Here is a 16,500-nt window from a genome sequence, read left to right on the forward strand (position 1 = left end):
CTTCCACAGTCACCATTATTCTGAACTACTGACCCCAAATATTTAAACTCATCCACCTTCGCCACCTCTACTCCTTGCATCCTCACCATTCCTCTATCCTCTCTCTCATTCACACACATATATTCCGTCTTAGTCCTGCTGACCTTCATTCCTCTTCTCTCTAGAGCATATCTCCATCTCTCCAGGGTCTCCTCCACCTGTTCCCTACTCTCACTACAGATCACAATGTCATCTGCAAACATCATAGTCCATGGGGACTCCTGTCTGATTTTGTCTGTCAACCTGTCCATCACCATTGCAAATAAGAAAGGGCTCAGAGCTGATCCTTGATGTAACCCCACCTCCATCTTAAATGCATCCGTCACTCCCACCGCAGACCTCACCGCTGTCACACTACCCTCGTACATATCCTGTACCACTCTTACATATTTCTCTGACACTCTTGACTTCCTCATACAATACCACAACTCCTCTCTAGGCACCCTGTCATATGCTTTCTCCAAGTCTATAAAAACACAATGCAACTTCTTCTGACATTCTCTGTACTTCTCCATCAACACTCTCAGAGCAAACATCGCATCTGTAGTGCTCTTTCCCAGCATGAAACCATACTGCTGTTCACTAATCATCACATCCCTTCTTAACCTAGCTTCCACTACTCTTTCCCATAACTTCATGCTGACTGATCAATTTAATCCCTCTGTAGTTACTACAGCTCTGCACATCACCCTTATTCTTAAAAATCGGTACCAAAACACTTTTTCTCTCCATTCCTCAGGCATCCTCTCACTTTCCAAGATTTCATTAAACAATCTGGTTAAAAACTCCACTGCCATTTCAACTAAACACCTCCATGCTTCCACAGGTATGTCATCTGGGCCAACAGCCTTTCCATTCTTCATTCTCTTCATAGCTATCCTTACTTCCTCCTTGCTAATCCATTGTACTTATGATTCACTATCCCTACATCATCCAACCTTCTCTCCCTCTCATTCTCTTCATTCATCAACCCCTCAAAGTACTCTTTCCATCTCCTCAACACACTCTCCTTGCTTGTGAGTATGTTTCCCTCATTATCCTTTATCACCTTTACCTGTTGCACATCTTTCCTAGCTTGGTCCCTCTGTCTAGCCAATCGGTACAGGTCCTTTTCTCCCTCCTTAGTGTCCAACCTTTCATACAACTCTTCATATGCCTTATCCTTCGCCACCTCTCTCTTTGCCATGCACCTCATCTCCTTATACTCCTGTCTACTTTCGTCATCTCTCTGACAATCCCACTTCTTCTTTGCAAACCTCTTTGCCTGTATACTCTTCTCTACTTCCTCATTCCACCACCATGTCTCCTTGTCATCCTTCCTCTGTCCCGATGTGATACCAAATACCTTTCTAGCAGTCTCCCTTACTAGCTCTGCTGTAGTTACCCAGCTATTTGGGAACTCTTCAGTGCCTGTTTTAACTCATCCCTGAACTCCACCTCGCAATTACCCTTTTTCAATTTCCACCATTTGATCCTTGGTGCTGCCCTCACACTCCTCCTCCTCTTCTTGATCACTAACGTCATCCTACAAACCACCATCCTATGCTGCCTAACTACACTTTCTCCAGCAACCACTTTACAGTCTCCAATCTCCTTCAAACCGCCCCTCCTACATAAGATGTAATCCACCTGTGTGCATCTTCCTCCACTCTTGTATGTCACCCTATGCTCCTCCCTCTTGTTAAAATACGTATTCACCACAGCCATATCCATCCTTTTCGCAAAATCCACTACCATCTGACCTTCTGCATTCCTTTGTTTAACACCATACCTACCCATCACTTCCTCATCCCCACTGTTCCCTTCACCAACATGCCCATTTAAATCTGCTCCAATCACCACTCTCTCACCCTTGGGTACTGTCATCACCACTTCATCCAATTCACTCCAAAATTTTTCTTTCTCATCCATTGCACACCCAACTTGTGGAGCATATACACTAACAACATTAATCATTACACCATCAATTTCCAGCTTCATAAACATCACTCTATCCGACACCCTTTTCACCTCCAAAACACACTTTGCATACTGTTCCTTCAGAATAACTCCTACGCTATTTCTCCTCCCATCCACACCATGATAAAATAATTTGAACCCACCTCCGACACACCTAGCCTTACTCCCCTTCCATCTGGTCTCTTGCACACACAATATACCAACCTTCCTTCTGGTCTCTTGCACACACAATATACCAACCTTCCTTCTGTCCATCATATCAGCTAGCTCTCTCCCTATACCAGTCATACTGCCAACATTCAAAGTTCCGACCCTCACTACCACAGCCCTAGCCTTTCTCCTCTCTTCCTGCCTTCGGCCATGCCTTCCGCCTCTTCTCCTCCTTCGGCCAACAGTAGCCCAATTTCCACCAGCACCCTGTTGGCTAACAGTACTGGTGGCGGTCGTTGTTAACCCGGGCCTCGACGATCCGGTATGGAAATATTAACTGGTGACTGCATGAAAAGATTTGGCGAAGTTTTATGCCGGATGCCCTTCCTGACGCAACCCTCCCCATTTATCCGGGCTTGGGACCGGCACAAAGAAATGCACTGGCTTGTGCATCCCCAGTGGCTGGGTTCCCAACTCCATAAACTAAACCTGAAATACTGACAATCACTGTTAGGGGATTTTAATATTCATGGTCCAGTACTTGCAGATCCCAAAAAAAACTCATCCCTCAGCAAAACCACGTGCTCCCATAGATTTACATGTGCAGCATGTCAGTTACTTCATTTTCAAAATGAATGCATATTTGTTTGCATTGTTTTACAAAAATGCATAATACACGCCAATTTATAATACTAAGTGAGTTTAGGCATCACAATACTGGGTGCATTTTATTCCATTAGTCACTGGTTAACTGTTGTATTTTAACCAGAAATATATATAGATAATGTGTGGCTTAAACCTGGCAAGAGTAGAAAAAAAGGCATCTATAACCATACTGTTACACTGCACGGAGTACATCAACTAATTTGTATACCTCATGACATAGGTTAATATGTTTCACGGCATCTATATCATAACATTGTAGCGGTAAAATGTCGAACGCTCACAAGAGCGAAAATGCAGAAACTCAAATTCGGTATTGTGGGGGGCTGTGCCCCCCCCCCCCACTAAATATATATTCCAACTCCGAGATCGCACTACAGTGAGGAAAGGGCAAATATCCCAATCTTCACTGTACCCCGATCTTAAAAACGGACCCTCGACATTTCAGCACATTCGTTGTTGTGCCATCCGACATTTTGATTTTACGATAATATGATACAGATCCTGTTTCACGTACACAGACATTGAAGCACAGCGACTACAAAACAGAAGAGTGACATGAGAGGCACCAAACATGCAACACAAACTGATATACCAATACGTCAATTAAACTTCTGTTGTTATACAAGACAGACTATAAATGTTAAAGAATAATTCAATTAGTTATAAGACTTAACCATACAATTATGATTCTCATGGTAACCAGTTAACCCTTAAACCTGTGATTAAGCACTATTGCTTATACGTTATTTAGCAATAATCAATTAACGGCATGAGACTAGCTGGCATAATGGTTAAGGTCTTCGCCTCCCATACACAAGGTTCGATCCTGACCTCTGACCAATGTCTGTTTGGAGTTTGCACATTCTCCCTGTGTCTCCATGGGGTTTCTCCCATGTCTGAAAACATGCTGAGTGTTTCCATTTCAAACTCATCAATGAATGGATGTGGGCAGCAGCACAGACTCTACATGATGCCCTATGGGGGAAGAGCTGTACAGACCAACCGCTTTGGTCATCTACTGTGGTTTGCAGTATCCTCAAGATAGGAGAACATGAATCACAAGACTGCACGCTGTGGCACGGCTAGCCACTCAATGGTGTAAATTATGGCTCTAGGCGATTTGGTCATGTTGACTAATGTCGCCAAAATGGGCATGGGTAGTTACCAGCGATAAGTGGGTAGAGGACCTGGCCTACTCGGACCTACGCTGGGGACACTTGCTAATGGTTGGGAGGGGTATATGCGCCCCTACTGGTCATTGTGTGCCCGCCATAAAGTCCAGCAGCCCTGGGTCAATAAGCTACTGAGCAATATCAAAATATAAAAAAAAAAAATTCCACTGCTCAGTTAAGGTTGACAAAATACACAAGAAACTGTAAAATAAAAATAAAAATATAAAGCCAACCAAAACAGCTGTCAAAATAAAATATTTAATGTACAAAGTTAGCACTTTCACAGCAAAACTGTTGCTTCATCAGACTTACAACAAAAACAATCAAAAAAAAACATGTATATATAGATCACATGATGCATCTAATTAGAAAGTTCAGTGAGGTCATTTTCTTCCTTTCAAGACAGGTTTAATGGAAACATGCCCATTCAAGCCTGGGTGTTTGTCAGCATTTAAACTGACAATCCACCTTAGTTCTGCACATATAACCAAACCTCAAAACTTTCACATAGCACTTCCAAGAGAGCAGACTTAAATTTATGTTCACTTCCATTTTCAGTGACATGCCTGGCCAGTGTATTAGTTTGTTTGCCTTTCTTGATATCTCCTGCATGTTCCAAAATTCTCTCCCTTAAACTACGGTTAGTTTTGCCAATATAGTACAGTCACAGGTCATGCAGGTAGCACAATAAACCACATTCTCAGTGTTGCAGCTTGCAAAACATTTCAGTTCCAACCTCCTATTCATAGATTTCAGGTAGAGAACAGTTGTATTTCTAATAAATACACAGGCAGGACAATACCGACAGGAGAAGGTACCTAATCTCTCAGTCCTGATATGAGGTTTAATATGTTGATTTCCACAGCACAGTTGACGTATCAGGGAGAGATTGTTTTTAAAAGAAAATTTAGATACAGGACCAACCATGTCAGCTACAGCATTAACTATCAAGAGTACGGACCAATGTTTTTTAAAAACATTACACAACTCACCAACATTACTGGAGTACTTTAGAGGCATCCTAACTATTTGTATACTATTATTATCATTAGTTGGTTGTTCGGAACTAACATTTCGAGTAGAGAAATAAGGTTGTGCAAGTGAATCTTTAAGGGCATAGACTTCATCTATAGTTTTATATACTTCAGACTCTGTGTAGCCTCTATCAATAAAGTCACAAGCCGTCTGACATAGTGCAGCAAGGGCTTCGTCTTCCTTGTCATGCAGTCTCATAGTTCGTAAAAATTGACATTTAAGCACATTTTTGGGTTTGTGTCGCAGGTGCATGCCAGATTTATTAGGCACATTTTTGGGTATGTGTCGTGGGTGCATGCCATGTACTAAAATTCTTAAGTTCATCCATACTAACACATGCATCCAAAAAATTAATACTGGATTCAGAATACTGGTAAGAAAACCTAAGAAATGTTGTGGTTGAGTGCAAATATTCAATGAATTGACAACGATTCAGCTGTCCCTCTTCAAACAACAAAAAGATCATCCACAAACCATTTGTAACAACATAAATTAGTAGCAAAGGGATTACTGCTGTGCACAAATTCATGTTTCCAAAAAGCCAATACCATGTTGGCATAAGAATTAGCACAGGCAGTCCCCATTGCCACTATAAGTTTCTGCAAAAAGAACTTGTCATGAAAGATGAAAATATTATTTTCAAGTATGGAGTTCCAACAAAGCACAAATCAAATATACTTTACTGTTAGAAAAATGACCTGTGTTCAGCATCCTCTCTGTGAAACCAGTGCTTTGTGTCCCTGCTCCAAGTAGCTGACACACACAAACACACCTGGGAAAGGCTAGCACAGATTACCCACTCTACCAACTTTGCCCGGGCTACAAAGTAGATTCACTGCCACCACTCAGTTACTACAAGGCTCTTAAAAGGGTATCCAATTATGCTGAGTGAAGTTAACATGAATACAAATGGTAATGTTGACCAAACAGCAAGGCTTTCAGGAGTAGCCAAAGTTATCACCAAATAAATATATGCAAATACTCTCAAAACTTAAATATTTTTCTAAAAGGATCAGCAACAATGTGAAGTTTAAATATATTTCATAATAAATAATAAAACAACATGAAAGTACTAAATATCTATTTGCAAAAAACACCAAGAGTTTCAGCACAGAAAATATTGAAAATAACAAAGCTGGAAAGAGTCACACTGTTACAGAAAAACAATACTCAACTATTCTCCATATATTTTCCTCCATGATCTAGAGAATTACTGTTCCTACTTACTGAATAGAGCAAGTCAAGATGATGTGGGTGAGTGGTCCTTGTTGTCAGATCCAAGACAGAATACTGTGAGAAATCTCCTACTAATATCTAAATATTATTTCTGGCTTACAGAATGATATCACACATATCTGGTAATCCGACTCTTTCTCGCACTATCCCTCCCATCACTAGACGCTGCCAGGATTTTAGCACTTACATCTCAATAATACACACACAAGAGCACTGCTCAGATCTGGCGCAGCTACTGAAGTCATAAAACTATAAAACACTTCCCTTCTCCTTACAGGAGCTAATAAACCACACTTCTTACAGGCACCGAATCTCTGGCTTCATTCAGAACTGTGAGATAACATATTTATGGCCTAAGCCCAGTAGTTTAATTTTCTTACTGTTTTTGAAGTTTGGGATTAACCTCTTCTCTTCCAGTATCCTCTGTCAAGACAAATACATTTAAACAGTTACAATAATGCATACATATTTCTTTTTAGCAGGGCACGCTGTTGATACATTTTAACACAAGCAACTTTACAGATACATTTTTAAACACAAGCATCTGTACAAATCAATTTGATATTCAAACAACATACAGTTCTTTACTAAATTCCAGCTAGCTGTGCTGGCATATGTTACACATCTACTTCTTCTGGCATGGCTGGCAATACCACCTAGCATCACATCTCTCCCCCCTTTGAAGACTCAAGCTAGTTTTTTTCAAGTGACCCTTGAGAAACATTGCTTGTGAGGAATGAGCCTCTCTGGGAATACATTATTCCATCTGCCTTGGTACTGCTGACCCCACTACAGTGCTGCACTGTCATATCCTATGCCTGCAACTCTAGGCTGCACCACAGTAACTTGGCATTTTTCTGGCTGGCTTGTTATAGCCATAAATCCTCCTCAGACCCCTCATGCCTCCTACTGCAAATACTTAGCACCAGGGCATCCGTATCATGGCAAGGTTTCATCATATTAATATGGTACAATATGTGCCCCTGACTACTGCGTACAAGTTCTACCATGTAGTTAACATCACTAACCTTCCTTACCACTCTGAAGGGTCCCTCCCAAGCTGCATGCAGCTTACTGCGTCTGACAGGAATGAGAACAATCACCTGTTGTCCCACACCATAATCTCTGGCTTGCACATTCCTGTCATACCAGACCTTTTTCTGCTGTTGAGCTCCTGCCAGGTTCTCCTGGGCCAAGCCCATGAGCTCCCTAAGCCTTATCCTGAGATTTAGGACATATGGCACAACAAAATCCTTGTGGGATTCACATCCACCCCACATTCATCATAAATCAAATCTAAAGCCCCATTCACCCTATGCCCATACAGCAACTCAAATGGTGAAACACCTGTGGATTCCTGGGGTACCTCTCTGTATGCAAACAGCAGATGGGGCAAATATGTGTCCCACTCTCTCAAACTAGTCTGCACATGCCCATGGCACGGTCTTTAATGTAGAGTTTAACCTCTCCACAAGACAATTAGACTGGGGATGGTAGGGGTTGTTTTTTAGGTGCTTCACCCCACAGTGCTTTCACAGAGAAGCCTGCAGGTTGGACATGAAATTGGCACCTCTGTTAGTCAGTACTTCTCTTGGAAAACCTACCCTGCTGAAAATCTCTAGCAAAGCATTTGCCACTTTCTCTGCCTCCATGGAGGACAGAGCCACTGCCTCAGGGTATCTTGTAGCAGAAACACTTAAGCTCAAAATCCTGAAATACCAAATTTCAGAATCTCGACTCTCAAGCCTATAAAGTCGAAGAGACGGAAATTGCGAATCCAGAAATGTCGAATCCGACAATGTCAAACCTGCGGTACAGATAGAGCATTACGGGAGTGTTGTTTATTTTAGAGTTTTGGGGAGGGATTGTGCGTTTGTGAGTGTGTTGGACGTTTTATGTGTGGGTTAGGGTAGTCAGGTCAGAGTGCGAATGTGTTAGTGTTGGGAGTCATGGTGTTTGTATGTCTGTGATGTGCGTTTGTGCAGGGGTGAAATGTGTGGTGCTGGGTTGTCTTTGTTATGGAGTGTAGTGCAACCTCAGAGTTAGTATATATTAGTAGGGGGGGGTGGGGGGGGCGCAGGGGGCCTTGCCCCCCTGCATATAGCAAGGGTAGGTGTGTGCGTTTGTTTAGTTGTGTGCGTGTGCGTTGTATTGCTTTTTTGTACAGTGTCGGGAGGTGTGTGTGTTTGTGTTTGTATGTGTTCTGTGTGCTGTGCCTTTTCGCGGTTTTGTGGTTTCGGTTATTTGGATTTTCGACTTCATGGTCTCAAGATACTGAAATTCGATATTTTAGTATTTTGAGATTATGAAGTGAATCCCTTGTAGCATAATCTATTAACACCCGAATATACTTCTTCCCTCTGGAATTTGGGGTAAGGTCCCGCAATACCCATAGCTACCCTCTGAAATGGCTCCTCAATCACAGGCAAAGGCATCAAAGGAGTCTTGACCTTGTCTCCTTAAAAAAAAATAATATCTTTTGGCTTTTCCCGGTTAGGGGTCGTCACAGTGGAACTCAGGACCGCTAATGACTAGCAGTGAATTTTTTAAGGTGCCAAGGTGCCAGCCCGACACCCAACCTTCAAGGAAGGCACACCCATTCACACACACCTACCTGCATGTCTTTAAATGTCACTTGACCATGGGGAGGACATGCAGACTCCACACAGAAGGCGCTCCAGCCGAGAATCGAACTGGAGAGCCTCTTGCTGTGAGGCAACAACGCTAACCTGCCTTGCCTAATTTTTGGCACTGCCCTCAGGTCCTGCAGTACCCTATTACATCCCTTGCAATCCCGGGCCAATAAAAGTTCTGCACAATATGTCACTTGGTATGCTTTATACCCATATGACCTGCAAAAGGAATATCATAAGCTATGGCTAAAGTGCCAGACGTTAGGCTCTAGGCACTACTAGCTGTTTTATTACCTCACCACCTACCCCTCCCTCAGGGGTCCACTCTCTATACTGTAACCCTTTGTTCCAGTGTACAGATTCCCCCTTTCCTTTAGAATCAGGTGCCTCCTCAGCTACCTCCCCTCAAGCCTTGTAATGAAGGGTCTGAGAGTTGAGCCTGTCTCAGCTCTACTTTTCTGATTCTTCCCAGTTCCCTTCCAATAGGAAGTCTAATATCCTATGACAGCAGTGCCTCACTGTCAGCCTTGGTATTACCACTCACCCCTGCTCTTGCAGTCACTCTGTCCAAGGGAATATCAGTACCTACCAGCAGCTGTGGTTCACCTTCAGGTTCACTGCTACAGGCTAGCTCCCTCCCTGAAACAGCCATCTCACTAGCCCTGGCTTTGGGTGTGGGATCTGTCTGGATCTCCCCCAGAATACCAGACACACATGCATGTCTCCAAGCCTGACTGCATGTAACTGCATGCACACAATTACTGCATTATCAAAATCATGACCTATCAAGATATCTGCAGGGATATCCTCAAACACACCTACGTGCTTGCTTCCTTCTTCACCCTCTCAGTCAAGGTGAACCTTGGCCAAAGCTATTTGGAATGGGGGGATCTTCCTAAAGCTCTAAGTGGGGGTGGACTGCTCAAGCAAGTACTGCTCTTCTTTAACCACTGCAGGCTTCACAATGGTTATGTCAGAGGCTGTGTCGCTCTTAGCAGTGACCTGTTTTCCATCCATTAAGATAGGATATATACACTTCTGATAGTTTGGTAACCCTGTTGTCTCCAGACAACTTGCCACTGGCATATTGTTATTCCCACTTGCTGACTCCCCTACCTTTTGTTCCCCACCGTGCTTCTGTGGACATCTATATGATACATGGCCTCACTGTTGCATTTAAAACATTTAATCCTTGATCCTAGCTGTGTACCTGAACTATTGGCTTCCCCTGTTAATGGTGGACTCTTGTTGGGGTGCTTTAGGCTGCCCACCATGGGTTCCCTTACAGCCATGTGCAGCACTGGGTATCCCCTTCCTGTGCAGTGATGCCCTGCTTGCTAAGTAGAGATCCCCTTTCTTCCCCAGCTCATGCAGAGTTACATTCTCAGTCGGCCAAACAAATTCTCATGTCCTCAGGCAAAGTGCTAAGGGCTTGTTCCCTCACCAAAAGGTCTGCCAGCCCTTCAAAAATGGTGACCTGATACCCACTCACCCGCCTACGAAAATAAGCACTTAAGTCAGCAATATAATCACACACACTTTCTTCTGCCTTGCGTCTTTGATCAAAATACTTGTAAGATTCAAGTATTAATTTAATTTAAAGCACTCAGGTAAACACTTCTTCATTTTTCCATAGTTCAATATCAGACAATTTAGAAACAGCAGTTACAGCTTTACCATACAGTAAGGGGGTCAGGAGCAGTACCCAGAGCTCTTGGTCAACACTTTATTATTTACATACCCTTTCAAATATATGAATAAAACTATCAAAATTATCACACTCTGTAAATTGTGGAAGAAATGTACTGGCTTTTGTTGCTTCTGGGGTTCAGTTATTCCCTTCTCCATTACCCTGGCGAAGAGTCACCAACTCCCTCTCATTTGACACTGCTTCTCATTTTCTTCAGTCTCCAAACGCCTTAGTCTTTTGCTGCTGATTCTAATTCCATCTGTTTCTCCTTTTCTTCAGCCTCCAAACACTGCAGTTTCTCTGCTGACTCTAATTTCAAATGTTTGGCCTCCAATTCAAGTCTCTAACTCCAGACATGTTTAAGTCCTTTGAGGAAAATTAACTGTCATGTTTCTGAGGGGTGCCAACACCCATCACCAAAATGGTTGTGTTCCTGGTTGCTGGTCTAAGCTGTGATTAAGGCTGAAATCATTTCCTCTTTAGGCAGGGTGGCATACACCAGTACTTTGGCTTCACACACCTTGGTTAACTGGTTCTTTGTCAGGTTTGCCATAATCTCCTGCTGACATCTTTACCTGCTTCCCCCAACTAAACTAAACTAACAAAAAATAAATAAATAGAACTGTTGTGAAATTAAATGTTGAATGTCTACCTTGTGGCTACTGAGAGACTGTACATATTTAGTTACAACTGCTGACAGGATACAGACATTCAATACCCACACCACTGCTCACCATTATGTGATGACCCCACTCTGGGCCAGTAATCAAAGAGCCTCAGTCCTCACCACTGACCCTGGAGAGGGACGTTTACTTGGAATACAAATGGATACACTCAGTATTTCAGATGCAGACATCTCTGCATCAAGCACAATTTTCTTAAGAGCACACAGGAACACAGTCAGCCAAGGGTCTGGATTTCTCCATATCTGTCTCTCCCCAGGTCCTCAGTAAGATTCTCCACTGGCACAGCTGTGTTTAGTACCCTCTCTGAAACCAGTGCTTTGTGTCCCTGCTCCAAGTAGCTGACACACATACTCTTGAGATTTAATTTTCACACAAACACACACACACACATACACGCACACACACACACATACACGCACACACAGACACACACACACCTGGGAAAGGCTGGCACAGATTACCCGCTCTACCAACTGTGTCCACACTAAAAGGTAGATTCACTGCCACCAGTCAGTTACTATAAGGCTCTTAAAAGGGTATCCAATTATGCTGAGTGAAATTAATATTAACACAAATGGTAATGTTGACCAAAGAGCAAGGCTTTCAGTAGTGGCCAGAATTATCATCAAATAAACACATGCAAATACTCTCAAAAATTAAGTATTTTTCTAAAAGGACCAGCCACAATGAGAAGTTTAAATATATTTCATAATAAATAAAACATGAAAATATTAAATATCTATTTACAGTAAACACCACGGTTTCAGTCACAAGAATTACTGAAAATAACACAGTTGGAAAGAGTCAAACAGTTACAGAAAAACAACACTCAACTATTCCCACTATATTTTCCTGATTGATCTAGAGAATTATTGTTCCTACTTACTGAACAGAGCAAGTCAAGATGATGTGGATTTAATGGTCCTTGTTGTCAGACCCAAGACAGAATACAGCAATCTCCTACTAATGTCTAAATATTATTTCTGGCTTACAGAATGACATCACACAAATCTGGTCATCTGACTCAGTTTCACGCACTATCCCCATCACTAGAACCTGCCAGGATTTTAGCACCCAGATGTTAATAAATACACAAGAGCATTGCTCAGTTCTGGTGCAGCTGCTGGAAGTCATAAAACACCTCCCTTCTTCCTACAGGAGCTAATAAACCATACTTCCTACAGACATCTTTATGGCCTAGGCCCAGTAGTTTCATTTTTTTAACATTGAGATTAACCTCTTCTCTTCCACTATCCTCTGTCAAAACATATACCATTTAAACAGTTACAGCAATGCATGTACATTGCTTTTCTTTCCAGCTGAGCACACTGTTGATACATTTTAACACATGCAACTTTACAGATACATGTTTAAACACAAACATCTGTACAATATTCAAATAACATATAATTCATTACTAAATTCCAGCTAGCTGTGCTAGCATATGTTACACATCCACTGCCCTACTTCTCCTAGAATGGTTGGCAATACCTCCTATCGTCACACTTAGCATGACGCACACACTGTCACAGACTACTGAGACTATGCAAAGGAACAAGAGGTACAGTGAGTCATTTTATCTTTTCTGAGTAACAGAGCAGTTAAAAAAAAGTTGAAGTTCTACCTGTTCACAGCATACAGCAGCTATATTTACTATACATGTAAAATGTTTTGCTTAAAATGTAGTTTTCCCTTTAGGTGATGGTGGTTGAGGAAGGTGGTAGGAAATGTATTAATTTATTTACTTATCCAGCCTTTGTTGAACAGGTTAGTCCCACTAGGCTAGTGGTGTCTATTAAGGGCAGACCAGAGGTGGTACTTCTACTAGTAGAGGAAATTTAGCAAGGGCATTGGGGAACTTTGCCTGCCCTTGCAGTGGCATCTCTTAACATCCACCTATGCTACCATCAACTCAAGCAAATGGGACCTTGGCTTAACATCTCATTCAAAGGACAACACACTGAGGAGTGCAGAACCCCCCCCCCCATGCTGCACTTTAGTGTCAGCTTTCCATCCACCTGGTGGAGGAATAGAACCCACAACCTTCTGCGCCATCGTAAGCTTTTAAATGAAGATCCTAGCATCCAGCCAGTTGTGCAGCAGTTTTGTTTCTTGTACTGTACAAAAGTAGTAAAAAATGCCATTGTACATTTTTAAAAAAAATATATATATTTATTAGATAGACCAAAGGTTTTAAAGGTCACAGTATGATATGCAATGCTCTGAAAAAATATGTGCATTCATGGTACTTTGCTACAGTGAAGCTAGTTGGGGAAGTTAATGCAAGATTTACTAAAATATGAGAACAATGTTAACTGCCCAAATGGCACAAGGACACAGTTTACTTCAGCAAACCAATCCTTGGGAAAATAGAGCATTAATATGTGGTCAGAGTATGAACAGTGCTGCGCTATAATCATATTTTACTTTATTTCCACTAAAACAAATGCAAACAATCACAGCATAGCCCACACCCTAACCATGTACTCAATTAAGCAATATTTCATGGCTGAAGGGGGCTACTGTTGGATGCACACCATCTCAACTGGCCCTAGTGGATAAAAGGGTAAAGCCCCACAACAAGCCACTGCCAAATCTATTAGCTATTTTAATTATGTCATGGCTACAACCTTCTAGGATGTGTGTTTAAAGTGTAAAGCTGCAGTATTCATTTTCCTTACTTTTTTTTTTTTTTTTTCCTTAGGAGATGGTGCTCTATTTGGAGATTTCCTTTGGCTGTATTCTTTTTTCTACTTCAGTGACATGCATTGGTGAAATATGGCAGACATTCACTTGGATATTATTCTGCAGCTGTTTATTCATTTACGGACACTAACCGGAGCAGAGTGGCTGAAATAAATCTTTTATTTTCAGAACTGTCTGCTTTGGTTGCATTTTCAATTAAATGAATATGCTTTTTCTACAACTACAGCAGACATTACAAGACAACTGGCAGTGGAATGAAGCACGATTCCATGGGATCTTCTGAAATGAACTGTATCAAATATGCCATTATACAATTGCATTAATCACATGGCTAGTCCATTCTTTCATTTGGCTGTGATGTGATGAGCTTCAGCAGAATAACCCTACCGTGACATTTCTCTTATGTACAAAACAAAAAATAATCCATTAAAATTACACGCAAGTCACTGTATGACTGCACTGGGTCACTTGCTCCATATATATGTGTGTACTATAGATTATGAAGACCACTCCGGTTAAATGTAAAGCACTTGGCTCTGCCTGGTTTTTAATTACACCTACACAGTAATATAGTTACACACCAATCTAAGCAATAGAGATTAAACACATCTGATTACTTAAAAGAAAAATATAACTTAATTTCAACTCAGAAGAGGATATCTGTAAATAATACCCGAATGACACCACCAAACCATGTGCTGTTAAATCCGACTTTGCCAAATATTTTTGCTCTTCCCCTTGTAAATTTTTGATTTTATGGTAAACAAAGGGGATGCATTCCAGATATACCTTCGTGCTTCTTTTTTTAATGCATGTCGGTGCAAAACCTGCTGTTTCATTACCCAAATGAATCGATATAATATTACAAAATGCCCCTAACTTTGACCCTTTGTTTTCCATTACTTTGGACTTTTTCCCTATTTCTTGAGCAATGAATTTGAGAGCCATGTTTGGGCCAAGCAGGTAGCTCCCATTTATGTGTGCAGAAACCATGGACATGATGTAGATCCTGAAGATTTATTAACAATTTCACATCAAAACTTTCAGAATCGCTTAACAGATAAGAAAAAAAAACATACTCCAAAGAAGTGTACCCAGAACAAGTAGGGTTACCACCTGTCCCACTTTGCGAGGGACAGTCCCTCTTTTGGCAGTTGTGTCCTGCATAAAAATTGAAAAAATGGCAAATGTCCTGAGATTTTAGGACAAAAATATTTCCTATATTTTACGAAATACTTGCATAACACAGTTATCCTGTATCTGAAACACCTAAATGTTATAAGAAACAGAATAAGCAACTAGAATGCTACAAGAATAAGCTTTTATTTAGGCAAAAAAGTGAATTTCTGTCCTTTGTACTGGGTATGTTTTGCCCTGCAAAATCTGACGTTTGTACCAAAAATGTCCCACTTTGGGCATTTGAAAAGGTGGCAACCCTAAGAACAAGCATTACCAATTACTCATCATAATCATAAAAGTGTTACTCCAACAGTTGCTCGTTAGGAATGCAGCACATACCGTAAAGTTTTTTTCTATTCTCACTGCTTCACAAAGGTTGTCAGATAAAAGTTTTCCGTTTTCATATTTCATTGCAACACCAGGCATGTTTACCAGAAGGATTTAGTGTAGATCCTAAAATTCCGTTTTACGGGTATCAACGTAAAGACATGATTACTAAAAGTATGGCAGGAGACATTATACTTTATGCATACTAATAATTATTTCAATTGACAGAGGTATCTGCCTCTAAAAAACTACCAGCGATCCCAACCATACTACACACAACGACCGCATAATAATACGTACCGCAGCGCCTACTAAATGCGTCAGAATGTTTCTAACTGTATTAGGGAAGTGCTGTTTTGAAATGTACGGAAAGTAACAGCAGCACTCGTACACTTAGGAATGTTCATTTGGGGTCTTAGCAAATTTATGTTTTTTCAAAGTTCCCTATTGAATGGCTTTGTCACCCATTCAGTGTTACAATTTTTTAACCAAAATTTATGGTAAATGGAACTGAATCGTATTACTTCATTAAAATAATTATTCTAGAAGTAAAAATGTCACATGCTAACTATCTTATGAGCCGCTTGGTTTAAATTGTTAGCAAGCTGTTGGCAAGTGCTCCACATTTTGCCCATGTATTCTACATAATGAGAGGCAGTATTGTGACCGCGAGTGATTGGCTTGCAGTTTTCTTCAAGACGTTTCTTACAAAGATCCAACAGAATCAAGGATATATCCAGAAATATTCAGGGACACGTTTCTAAATATTTGTGCTATTAACTTGTGAATGTTGGGATAATGTGAATTAATAAGCATGTTCTGAAGTGAAATCGTCAACAACTCTATTTACTACGTGTAGGTAGGGTTACCACCTGTTCCACTTTGCGAGGGACAGTCCCTCTTTGGGCAGTTGTGTCCTGATAAAAAATTGTAAAAATGGTAAATGTCCTGAGATTTTTAGGACAAAATTATTTACTATATTTTATGTAATAGTTGCATAAAACAGTTATTCTGTATCTAAA

General features: G+C 41.1%; 1 protein-coding gene across 1 annotated transcript in view; it reads right to left on the reverse strand.

Annotated features, from left to right (window-relative positions):
- Positions 1-15,796, reverse strand: part of LOC122793129 (FGF1 intracellular binding protein) — a 544,410-nt gene extending 528,614 nt beyond the window's left edge. Inside the window, exon 1 of the mRNA XM_044060893.1 lies at positions 15,491-15,796. The gene's annotated coding sequence lies outside the window, so the exon portion shown is untranslated. The remainder of the gene's footprint in view (positions 1-15,490) is intronic.
- Between the last annotated feature and the right edge of the window lie 704 nt (positions 15,797-16,500).

This window comes from Protopterus annectens, chromosome 2.part0, assembly GCF_019279795.1.
Source record: "Protopterus annectens isolate FY-2018-M chromosome 2.part0, PAN1.0, whole genome shotgun sequence".
Classification (NCBI taxonomy): domain Eukaryota; kingdom Metazoa; phylum Chordata; order Ceratodontiformes; family Protopteridae; genus Protopterus; species Protopterus annectens.